Source organism: Sus scrofa, chromosome X, assembly GCF_054392235.1.
Source record: "Sus scrofa isolate SSC_HxYL_T2T_F1_AM1 chromosome X, Sscrofa_HxYL_maternal_Yorkshire_Landrace_v2.0, whole genome shotgun sequence".
NCBI classification, from domain to species: domain Eukaryota; kingdom Metazoa; phylum Chordata; class Mammalia; order Artiodactyla; family Suidae; genus Sus; species Sus scrofa.
The window spans coordinates 47044514-47056863 of NC_139401.1; positions in this window are offsets into that span (position 1 = coordinate 47044514).

A 12350-nucleotide genomic window follows, 5' to 3' on the forward strand; every position below is an offset into this window, starting at 1 on the left:
GAGGAGTGGAAGTTTTTCCTTCCAAATGGATTGCACAGGTGTTATTGCCTGGCCTATGATCTGAAATGTGCTGGCCGCATGCAATTTAATTTATTTTTTTATTTTATTTTATTTTTTTTGTAGTTTTGCTATTTCTTTGGGCCGCTCCCGCGGCATATGGAGGTTCCCAGGCTAGGGGTCCAATCGGGGCTGTAGCCACCGGCCTATGCCACAGCCACAGCAACCACAGCAACGCGGGATCTGAGCCGCGTCTGCAACCTACACCACAGCTCACGGCAACGCCGGATCGTTAACCCACTGAGCAAGGGCAGGGACCGAACCCGAAACCTCATGGTTCCTAGTCGGATTCGTTAACCACTGCGCCACGACGGGAACTCTACAATTTAATTTATTTTAAAACCCACAAACACCAGCAACTATCACAACATTGCAAATCAACTCTACTTCAATTAAAAATAAATACATATCTGAAGAAATGTTCCCGTCGTGACTCAGTGGTTAGCGAACCCGACTAGCATCCGTGAAGACGTGGGTTCGATCCCTGGCCTTGCTCAGTGGGTTAAGGATCTGGTGTTGCTGAGCTGTGGTGTAGGTCACAGACGTGGCTTGGATCCTGTGTTGCTGTGGTTGTGGTTCCCAATTGGACCCCTAGCCTGGGAACCTCCATATGCTGCAGGTGCAGCCCTAAAAAGACATGCTGCAGGTGTGGCCCTAATAAATAAATTAAGAGAAAAAAAAAAATAAAGTTTCTGAACTCTTTTTAAGCTTGTTTGCCCTCAAGATTGAGTGTAATGTATTTGGGGTCTGAGTTCAAGGTTTGTGTTTCCTAAATCCTTTGCTGTCTGAGGTCTCTGTACTCGATACTGTTCTGTTTCCCAGTATTTTACTCTGAGATATTTAGGTGTCTGTGTTTGGGGTATGAGGTCTGTGAATTCTTTGAGGGGCTATGTCCTCAGGTTGAAGTCTTGAGGGCCTGTTTCTAGTAAAAAGGTCTATGAGGTGAGGATGAATCTAAAAAGGACCCAGTCTTCACCTGAGGGCTCTCCTATGTGTCTCACACATATTTCTCTGCTGAATTAGGAAAAGCACCTACCAATGATGGGAGACCATATCCACTGGAGTAGCGCAGACCCACTCCGATGCCCCACTTGTCACTCCACGGTGCAGTCTCAGGGTTCGATCCGCATGACGGGCTGCTCTGAGAACTTAAGCCACTACTTAACGCTGAATGTGGGGAGAGTGTCTTGTGGGTCACAGACAACTAAGAAGCCATCTGAGCTCTGCTCCTTGGTGGATGGTGTGCTAATGATCCTGGGGGCCACAGCCCAAACCAAAGCAAGAGAAAAAGCAACACACTTAACCCCTTAGCTAAAGTCAAACCTGTTACATGGAAATGTCCAAACGAATGCAGAGTCTAGTCCTGATGGCTCAAGTGCTTGGCATCTAGGAGGTATTCAATACATACAGGATAAATGTGAATCTGAGGGGCAGTGGAATATGGGAAGAGAGCTCTTATTTGCCAGTAAAGGGTTCTGAGTTTTATCTATTACCCCTTGTGTGCCTTTGCGTAGGTTAACTCATGCCTTTCAGCCTCAATGTCTGTTTTACCTCTAATGTAGGCACCATCATAGCGATCAGACAGGTTTAGTGAGAAGATGCGGAGATGGCTTATCTACACAAATGGAGGGCATCAGGGCAGTGCCTGGGCTAACGCAGGGCAGTGCTAAAGGTCATTGTTGAGAGTAAATGATCACAGCCAGCATCATTTCTGCAATATCCTCCGCAGTCAGGACACTGCACATATATTGTTTCTAATTCTCACACTAGTAAAACAAGGTAGAGATGTGAGGTCCCCTTAGGGTTTTGGAAAGTGAGCTCAGAGAGGCTAATAAGGAACTTGCCCCAAGTTACAAGGCCCATAAAGGGCAGCAATAGGTGGAAGGGCTGCATCGGATCGCTAGGATGTCCAAAGTAGATGCCATCTCAGAAGGGACCACAAAACAGCACCCAGGAGTAAGTGATTTCAGCCAGTGGAGCCCCAACTTCAGAGCTATCCAAGACTGGATGAATCAAGACCAGTGAGAAATAAGGCAGTGTCAAGAGAATGGAGGACACTTGTACAATATTGTATTAGTTTCAGGTGTACAGCAAGGTGATTTGGTGACATATATCTGTATTTAGATTATTTTCCATTGTAGTTTATTATAAGATTTTGAATATAGTTCCCTGTGCTATACAGTAAATTCTTGTCACTTACATATTTTATGTGTATCTGTTAATCCCATACTCCTAATTTATCCCTCCTTTCCCTCCCTCTCCCTTTTGGTAGCCATAAGTTTGTTTCCGATGTCTGCGAGTCTATTTCTGTTTTGTATATAGATTCATTTGTATTATTTATTTATTTTTTGGTCTTTTTTTAGGGCCGCACCCGTGGCCCATGGAGGTTCCCAGACTAGGGGTCCAATCGGAGCTATAGCTGCCTGCCTACACCACAGCCACAGCAACGCAGGATCCGAGCTGCATCTGCGACCTACCTACACCACAGCTCCTGGACGATCCGGGTCCTTAACCCACTGAGCAAGGCCAGGGATCGAACCCGCAACCTCATGGTTCCTAGTTGGATTTGTTTCTGCTGTGCCACGACAGGAACTCCTGTATTATTTTTTTTAGATTCCACATATTAAGTGGTATCAGATGATATTTGTCTTTCTCTGACTTACTTCATTTAGTATATTTTCTAGGTCCAACCATGTTGCTGCAAATGGCAGCATTTCATTCTTTTTTATGGCACACACATCTACACACATACCACATCTACTTTATCCATTCATCTGTTGAGGGATACTTAGATTGCTTATCTATCTTGGCTATTGTTAGTAGTACTGCTATGAACATTGAGGTGCGTGTATCTTTTTTTTTTTTTTTTTTTTTTTTTTTTTTTGTATTTTCTAGGGCTACACCCATGGCATATGGAGGTTCCCAGGCTAGGGGTCTGATCAGAGCTGTAGTCACTGGCCTATGCCAGAACCACAGCAACGCCAGATCCGAGCCACATCTGTAGCCTGCACTCACAGCTCATGGCAGCAGCAGATCCTTAACCCACTGAGGGAGGCCAGGGATCAAACCCACAACTTCGTGGTTCCTAGTCGGATTTGTTAACCACTGAGCCACAATGGGAACTCCGCATATATCTTTTTGAATTAATGTTTTAATTTTTTCTGGAGATATGCCTGTGAGTGGGGTTGCTGGATCATATGGTAGTTCTAAGTTTTTTAAGGAACTTCCATACTGTTTTCTATAGTGGCTGCACCAATTTACATTCCCACCAACAGTGGAGTACACTTATTTTTCTTTCTTTTTTGTCTTTTGTTGTTGTTGTTATTGTTGTTGTTGTTGCTATTTCTTGGGCCGCTCCCATGGCATATGGAGGTTCCCAGGCTAGGGGTTGAATCGGAGTTGTAGCCACCGGCCTACACCAGAGACACAGCAACACGGGATCCGAGCCTCGTCTGCAAACTACACCACAGCTCACGGCAACACCGGATCATTAACCCACTGAGCAAGGGCAGGGACCGAACCCACAACCTCATGGTTCCTAGTCGGATTCGTTAACCACTGCACCACGACGGGAACTCCCACACTTATTTTTCTTTTGCTGCTTTCAAGATTTTCTCTTTGGCTTTGGCTGCCAATGCTTGTATTCTGTGGTGCTTTTTATTTTATGTTATTTTATGTTATTTATTTTATTTTTATGGCCACACCCACTACATATGGAAGTTCTAGGGCCAGGGATTGAATATGAGCCACAGCCATGACCTATGCCAGATCCTTTAACCCACTGCACAGGTCTGGGTATCCAACCCATGCCTCTGCAGTGACCTGAGCTACTGTACTTGGATTCTTAACCCACTGTGCCACAGCAGAAACTCCTTGTTGAGCTTTTGGATCTGTGGATTTAATGGTTCACATCATATTTAGGAAGATTTTAGTGATTCTTTCTTCAGATAAATTTTCTGTTCATTTTTCCCTCTTTTACTCTCGTTATGTGCATGTTGGTATACTTCATTGTGTTCCATAGGTCTGTGAGGCCCTACTCATTTTTCTTTATTTTTTATCCTTTCTGTCCTTGAAATTGTTGTTGTTTTTTTTTTTTTTTTTTTCTTTTTTTTTTTAGGACCGCACCTGGGGCATATGAGGGTTCCCAGGCTAGGGGTCAAATCGGAGCTGTAGCTGCTGGCCTACACCACAGCCCCAGCAATGCCAGATCCGAGCCATGTGTGTGACCTACACCACAGTTCACAGCAACAGGAACTCCTAATGTTTTTTATTTAATATCTTTCCTGGATCAATTCTGTGAAGTATATTTCCCTTGTAGTGTGCAGTCTCTGATGTCACTGCTCAGTTTTTTTTTTTTTTTCTCTTTTTATTTTGAAGCCTAGCTTCCTAGAGGTTGCCCCAGGTCAGCATAGCGTAATATTCCATCGAGGATTATTTAGAGGCAATGCTTATGCTCTTTGAGGTAATAATGGGGATCAGAACACGCTGACCCCAAAGGTGGAATCTTGGTATTCTGAATATTTTAAAGCTAAAGGAATTTGAGAAAAGGGCAGAAATGAGATTGTCACTCTGACCTTCCCCCCACCCGCCTTCCCTTAAGTATGTCATGAGATCCTCATGTGAGAAGTGCCCTTCTGATACCCAGAGGAAAGTAGCATCCTTATCTACAAAGACAAAGGGAGCCGAAAAGAATCTGAATAAACAGGCCTTGCTAAGTTTCCAGCAGTTTACTATACTTACCTCATACTCTTTGATCGATCACATTTCTCTCCTAGTTTATTACACTAATCGTATACTCTTTGAGCTATCATTATTTCTCTGTGACTATTTCTTCTTCACCCTCCATCAAACTTAGCATGAAAATCCTCAGCTTTGTTTCTTTGGGTCTTCACTTTCTTTTTCTTTTCTTTCTTTCTTTTTTTTTTTTTTTTTTTTTTTTTTGTCTTTTCTAGGGCCGCTTCCTGTGGCATATGGAGGTTCCCAGGTGAGGGGTCTAATCGGAGCTGTAGCCGCTGGCCTACACCACAGCCACAGCCATGCGGGATCTGAGCCACGTCTGCAACCTACACCACAGCTCACAGCAACTCCAGATCCTTAATCCACTGAGCAAGGCCAGGGATCGAACCTGCAACCTCATGGTTCCTAGCTGGATTCGTTAGCCACTGTGCCACGACGGGAACTCCTGGGTCTTCACTTTCTTATGAAGACTTCAGTGTCATGTAAAACTTATATATTAGGTAAATTTGTATGTGTTTCTCCTCTTGATCTGTCTTTGTCAGTTTAATTAACAGACCCAGCCAGGGACCCTAATAGGGCAAAGGAAACCTTTTTTTCTCTCCTACACCAGTAAGGAGTCAGGCCTTTGCTGATGGATTTGTGATTGGTGTGGGGAATGCTTTACATTCTTCCACACATTCTAGTGGAGGCCAGTAGCTTTCAAGTGCCTGCTTCAGTTGCTCTTTTGTAGGTGCAGCCTGGCATATATGCACAGCCTCCACCACCCCCAGGGAGAAGTATGATCTTAATAGGGAATTTTTGAGCTGTTTATTTCCCTGTTTCTCCCTATTAAACTTCTGGCTGATTTGCTGTTTTGTCTTTTGGTACTGGTTTTGTCAGACTATTAGCCTCCTCTTAATTGTCTGATAGTAAGATTGTTATTGTTTTTGACTGCACCTTAAGCCATGAGTTTGTCCCGTAGGAGAGAAAAAGCTTGCCTTCTACCCTTCTAAGTTCTTGGATGGAGTACTCACCAAAGACATACTAACAAGATAAAAACAAACAAAAGTTGGAGTTCCCGTCGTGGTTCAGTGGTTAACAAATCTGACTAGGAACCATGAGGTTTCAGGTTCAATCCCTGGCCTTGCTCATTAGGTTAAGGATCCGGCATTGCCGTGAGCTGTGGTGTAGGTTGCAGAGGCGGCTCGGATCCTGCGCTGCTGTGGCTCTGGCATAGGCCAGCAGCTACAGCTCTGATTAGACTCCTAGCCTGGGAACCTCCATATGCCGCAGAAGCGGCCCTAGAAATGCCAAAAAGACAAAAAACAAACAAACAAAAGTTTATTAACTTGCATACCTCATGTATACATAGGAGATGGCCAGGGAAAAATGAGTAACTCTCAGAGATGGCTTAGAACTCAGGCTTAAATACCATCTTCAACTAAAGACAAAAGAAAGAAAGGTATAGGTGCAGTTATGGGGAGATGACCAAAAGAAGTACATTTTTTTTTTTTTTTTGTCTTTTTAGGGCCACACCCACAGCATATGGAAGTTCCCGGGCTAGGCAAACGCTGGCCTACACCACAGCCACAGCAACACCAGAACAGAGCCACATCACAGCTCACAGCAATGCTGGATCTTTAACCCACTTGGCAAGGCCAGAGATGAAACCTGCGTCCTCAAGGATGCTAGTCAGATTTGTTGCCACTGAGCCACAACAGAAACTCTCTGAGAAGTGCTAGGTGAACCTAGGGTAAGGTTTGTTATGCAGATTTATCAGAGCCTTCTCTGCTGGCAAGAGTTTCTCTAGATTTAATCATCCTCCTCCTGGTACAAAGAGGGAGACACTCTGACACACAGGAGATTTCCTTTATAAATGTAAATGTCCCTTACAAAAGGATTACTTCTACTCTGTTTTCTGAGTTTATCCTGTGTCTGCTGTTCTCAAATAATCCTTATGCCAAAGAGGCATGTTTTAGGGTGGCATATTCTGGTGTCCTAAGTCATATTTTGGGGTGGCGTTTTCTGATCTCCTATACTTCACACTCTGTTCCAAATAAAATTAGCTCTTTAGCAAAGCTGTGAAGCTACCAGTCCTCCAGTCTTGACTCTCCCCTTGGGCAGGATTTCTGTGTTCCTGTACTGGAGATAAGGCTAGGGACGGGGATGGTGGCCTGCTTCTCCCAGATACCACTACTCTGCAAGTGGGAGCCAAAAGGGACTATAGCTCCCATCTTCTCTGCTTGCCCCTCCCTGCATGTAAGAGGAATCTGAGGGTGGGGGTTGCTAGTGGGGTCCCAGTATTGCCTTGCCTGGGGTGCAGCTTCCATCCTATGAGCTTCCACACTGAGCAGGGAAAGGAATCCCCAGTCTTTTCTGCCATGGAATAAGGCTTCTGAAACACAAAGATAGTGGGGGTTGAGAGATGTTTGTGACTGCCTCTCCTGGGGTGAAACTGTAGCCCTTAGGAGCTGTGGGAAAGGGAGTCCCCTCCCCACCCCCCATATTATTGGCTGCAGTTTCCTGGAGTTAAAGTTTCAGTAACACAGAGTCGAAGGGGAGGGAGGAAAGCAGATTCTAGCTCAAATAACACAGATTTTTCACTGTTCTTACCAAGTTTATTTGATTTTCTTGAATAAATAAATGCTGCTCAGTTTGCTGTATGACCTTAGACCAACTTCCAGACATTTTAAATGGTTGTGTTTTATAATGTTTACCTGTTATCAGAGAAATACAAATGCTGAATGTTATTATTTACATGTGGAATAAAAAAAATAAAGGAGTTTCCGCTGTGGCTCAGCAGTAATGAACCGGACTAGTATCCGTGAGGATGTGGGCTCGATCCCTGGCCTCATTCAGTGGGTTAAAGATCCAGTTTTGCTGTGAACTGTGGTGTAGTTTGCAGACAAGGCTCGGATCCCACATTACTGTGGCTGTGGTGCAGGCTGGCAGCTACAGCTCTGATTCAACCCCTAGCCTGGGAATTTCCATATGCCGGGAGTGCAGCCCTAAAAAGACAAAAAAAAATAAAGCAAATAAATAAATAAATAAGTAAAGCAAACGAATGAATATAACAAAAGAGAAGCAGACTCACAGATACACAGAACAAACTACTGGTTACCCATGGGGAGAGGGAAGAAGGGAGGGGAAGGATAAGGTAGAGGAGTAAGAGGTACAAACTAGTATGTATAGAAAAAATAAGCTACAAAGATATATTGTACAGCACAGGGAATATAGCCAATATTTTATAACTTTAAAAGTATGATCTATAAAAGTATTGAATCGCTATGTTGTACACCTGAAACTAATATAACACTGTAAATCAACTACACTTAAATAAAAAAAAAAAAAAACCCAAAACATAAGTGCCTCTGACATTTGAGGAGTGAACACCATAAAAATTCTTACCGTGTAATTACCTCATTATTACATCAGCATCGTTTTTCTTTTTTACACAATAGGGAAGAAATGCAGAGATACAAACCTTTTTAGTTATATTTAAAGCTTAGATGCTTTTGAGCAGCATTCACTTCTTCCTTCCTTTCTCCCTCCCTACCTCCTTCCCCTTCCCCCACTCCCTCCCCCTCTCCTTCACTCTTTCTTTCTTTTTTGCTTTATGGGCCGCACCGCAGCATATGGAAGTTCCCAGGCTAGGGGTCGAATCGGAGTTACAGCTGCCGGCCTACACCAGCCACAGCCATGCAGGATCCAAGCCACATCTGCAACCTACGCCTCAGCTCATGGCCACACTGGATCCTTAACCCACTGAGCAAGGCCAGGGATCAAACCTGAATCCTCATGGATGCTAGTTGGTTACTGCTGAGCCACAATGGGAACTCCAGCATTCACTGCTTTCTTTAAATGTGCTGAGAAGATGGAAAGTTTGGAGACCTAGAGACCATTTTTCAGCTTTGCTCTGGAGGAACTGTGTGATATTGTCTGGGATTTTCTCTCCCCTGGGAAGTAAAATAATACCTTTTTGTATAGGGTCTATACCCACCAAATGAAAGATGTGTTTTAGGGAACTTGGAGAGCAAAGACAATTATTCAGATGATTCAGGCCAAAATCCATCCTGCCATGAAGGAGGAAAATGAAGTTTAGAGTTGGCCCTGAGCTTCCCAGAATGCATAAAGCAAACCAGAGAAAGATCAGCACCAGTTTCTGGCCAGGATGCACAGGTGTAATATTTCAATTACCTGTTGGCAAACAAATAAAATGGGAATTACATTTGTCAGTGATAATATTTGGGTACTGATGAGACAGGGTAGGCCATTAGTATTAATAAGCTGTGGCTGGGAAGACAGACAGAAAAAGTCTAATATCCAGTCTCTTCAAGAAGGCCAGCCCTGGCATGAGGCACACTTCCCAAGGGTCCCAGGCTGTGCTTTATGAGCCAACAAGACAGATGGTTACCACGCTGTGCTGCAGCTGGGAAAATGGACTGCAGATCACCTCCACAGGCCAGCAGCAGCCATATGTCACCAAGTGGGGAGGCCAATGCCTCTCTTAGAACCATTCATATGAACCTCTAGGTGGGTTGTGGTGTTTGCTTCTTAGACTCTTTAATATTGACACTGTCTCCTTCTTTTGGCTAGGCTGCTACAGGGACAGGTCCCTGTTTTAACTGGCCGGAGGGATATCCCTTTGGGGAAAGCTACAGGAGGGTTGTGTTAGGACAGGGAGACATGGGCACATGGAAAACAGTGAGGAGACAGATACTCTCTGGGTTCTGCAGTGTGAACCTTGGGCGAGGGCGTATCCTAGACTCCTGGATTTGGAGGGCAGGTGTATATATGAATATCTGAATTTCTGCCAAGCAAACAACAGTCTGGCTTTATAAGCGACCTCATCTGTAACCACAGTTGTACTTGGGGTTTCTAAGACCATCTTTAGGTTCTATAGAAGGACTCACAGAACTCAGCAAAGCTATTATACTCATAGTTACGGTCTATAACATTGAAAGCATAGAGATTAAAATCAGCAATGGAAAAAGGTGCATAGGGCAGAGTCCAGGAGAGACCAGGTACAAGATTTGAATTGTTCTCTCCAAATGGAGTCAAATGATTGGCACTTTTTTTTAGCAATGATGTATGACAATGTGTATGGAGTACAGGCAACTAGGGAAGCTCACTGGAGCATTGGTATCCGGGGTTTTTATAGGGGGCTCAGTCATATAGGCGTGGGACACCCATGTGACTGATTGTAGTTACTTAGTCTCCAGCCCCCAAGGAGTCAAATAATACCACATGGTCCAAGGCTCCCACCATAAGTCATCCTGCTGGTGTAAAATATCTGGTATGGCCAAGGCCTCAGCTAGTCAAAGATGCTCTAAATAGGCAGGATATTCCAAGGGCTTAGAGGTTCTCTCCCAGGAGCTGGGGAAAAGGACATAACTTTTAGGGGGCATGTGCAGGGTTTGTACAACCCAGACCTGCTGAGTTAATCCTTTACTGCACAAGAGCAGAAATACAGGAGTGCTAATCCCTCTTCATCCTGGAGAACAGAATTGGCTTGTCACGTGGTTTGATATTCTAAACATGTGTATACCTTTATTTGCCCTGCTGAAATCTCATTTGTTTTTGTTTTTGTTTTGGCCACACCTGAGGCATATGGAAGTTCCCAGGCCAGGGACTGAATCTGAGCTGCAGCTGCAACCCATGCCACAGCTGCAGCAATGCCAGATCCTTAACCCACTGCACCTCAGCAGGAATTCCCCTGAAATCTCACTTGGATGCTATATTTGGCAGGGCCTGGAGGTTGTGTTGTGAAGAGGGAAATGCTTTGGATGTGGAGGAGGAAATATGGGTCAGCATTGGAGCTCTGTCACCACTGGCTGTGGAACCACATAGAAGTCTCTCAGCCTACTTGGTTCCAGCATCATCCTCTGTCATACAAGACTGGTAATATTTAACCTACCTCCTATGAGCAACGCCAGCTATTACTGGGATGATCAAATAAAGAATGCAAAGTCAACTTGAAAATTTAACATGAGGAGTTCCTATCATGGCTCAGCGGTAATGAATCCGACTAGTATCCATGAGGATGCAGGTTCAATCGCTGGCCTCTCTCAGTGTGTTAAGAATCCAACATTGCTTTGGCTATGATGTAGGCCCGCAGCTGCAGTTCTGATTCGGCCCCAAGCCTGGGAGGCTCCATATACCTCGGGCCAGGCCCTAAAAATACCAAAAAAAAAAAAAAAATTTAACATGCTACACAAATACCTGTGATGAAGACAATGGTTTGCTGTTCAATAAGCTTTCAAAGGAAGAAATACCACACAAATCCTGATTGAGAACATTGGTTGGGGCCAGTGGTAATTTAAAGGTTTTTAGGAGTTCCTGTCGTGGCTCAGTGGTTAATGAATCCGACTAGGAACCATGAAGTTGGGGGTTCGATCCCTGGCCTTGCTCAGTGGGTGAAGGATTTGGCAGTGCCGTGAGCTGTGGTGTAGGTTGCAGATGCGGCTTGGATCCTGGGTTGCTGTGGCTGTGGTGTAGGCCGGCGGCTATAGCTCTGATTGGACCCCTAGCCTGGGAACCTCCATATGCCGCAGGTACGGCCCTAGAAAAGGCAAAAAGCCAAAAAAAAAAAAAAAAAAAAGGTTTTTAAATTAGACTTTATTTTTCAGAGCAGTTTTCAGTTTACAGCAAAATTGAGCAGATGGTATAGAGATTTCCCACATCCCCCCTGGCCCCACACATGCACAGCCTCCCCCACTATCAACATCCCCCACTAGAGTGTTACATCTGTTAGAACTGATGAGCCTATGTTAACACATTGTCACCCAAAGTCCTCGGTTCACCTTAGGGTCTACTCTCAGTGTTAGGTTTGGACACATATGTAACTGTGTGTTTGGATATACATGTAATTACATGTATTCACCATTATAGGATCAAACAGAATAGTCTCAGTAGTTGTGTTTTTTTTTTTTTTTTTTTTTTGGTTTTTTAGGGCTGCACCCATGACAAACAGAAGTTTCCTGGTGAGGGGTCGAAATGGAGCTGCTGCTGCCAGCCACAGACACAGCAATGCCAGATCCTGGGCCGAATCTGCAACCTACACCACAGCTCATGGCAACGCTGGATCCTTAACCTACTGAGTGAGGCCAGGAATCGAACCCACATCCTCATTGGTACTGGCTGGGTTTGTAACCCTCTGAGCCACGAGGGGAACACCCAGCAGTTGTACTTTTTACCTTGTCTTTTTAGGGGCAGGGTTAGCTCCATTCCTGAAAGATTGATTTGAAGACCTCAAGGATGATTAAAAAATGCTATTTAGGAGTTTCCTGATGGCTCAGTAGGTTAAGGATCTGGCGTTGTCACTGCTGTGGCTTGGGTTACTGTCATGGCATGGATTTGATCCCTGGCCCAGGAACTTTGGCATGCTGTGGGTGTGCCCCCACTCCCGCACCCCAGAAAAAGAGCTGTTAAAATCCCTGAGGATTGGAGAGGGCCTATTTATGCCACCCGCCATCTTCACTGGTTATATGAAAAGCCCTCTAACTAGGAGGCACTTGTGGTGATTCAAACTGTTCTCTTTTGAAATCTCCATAGCAGATTGGTCCACATCATTCTTT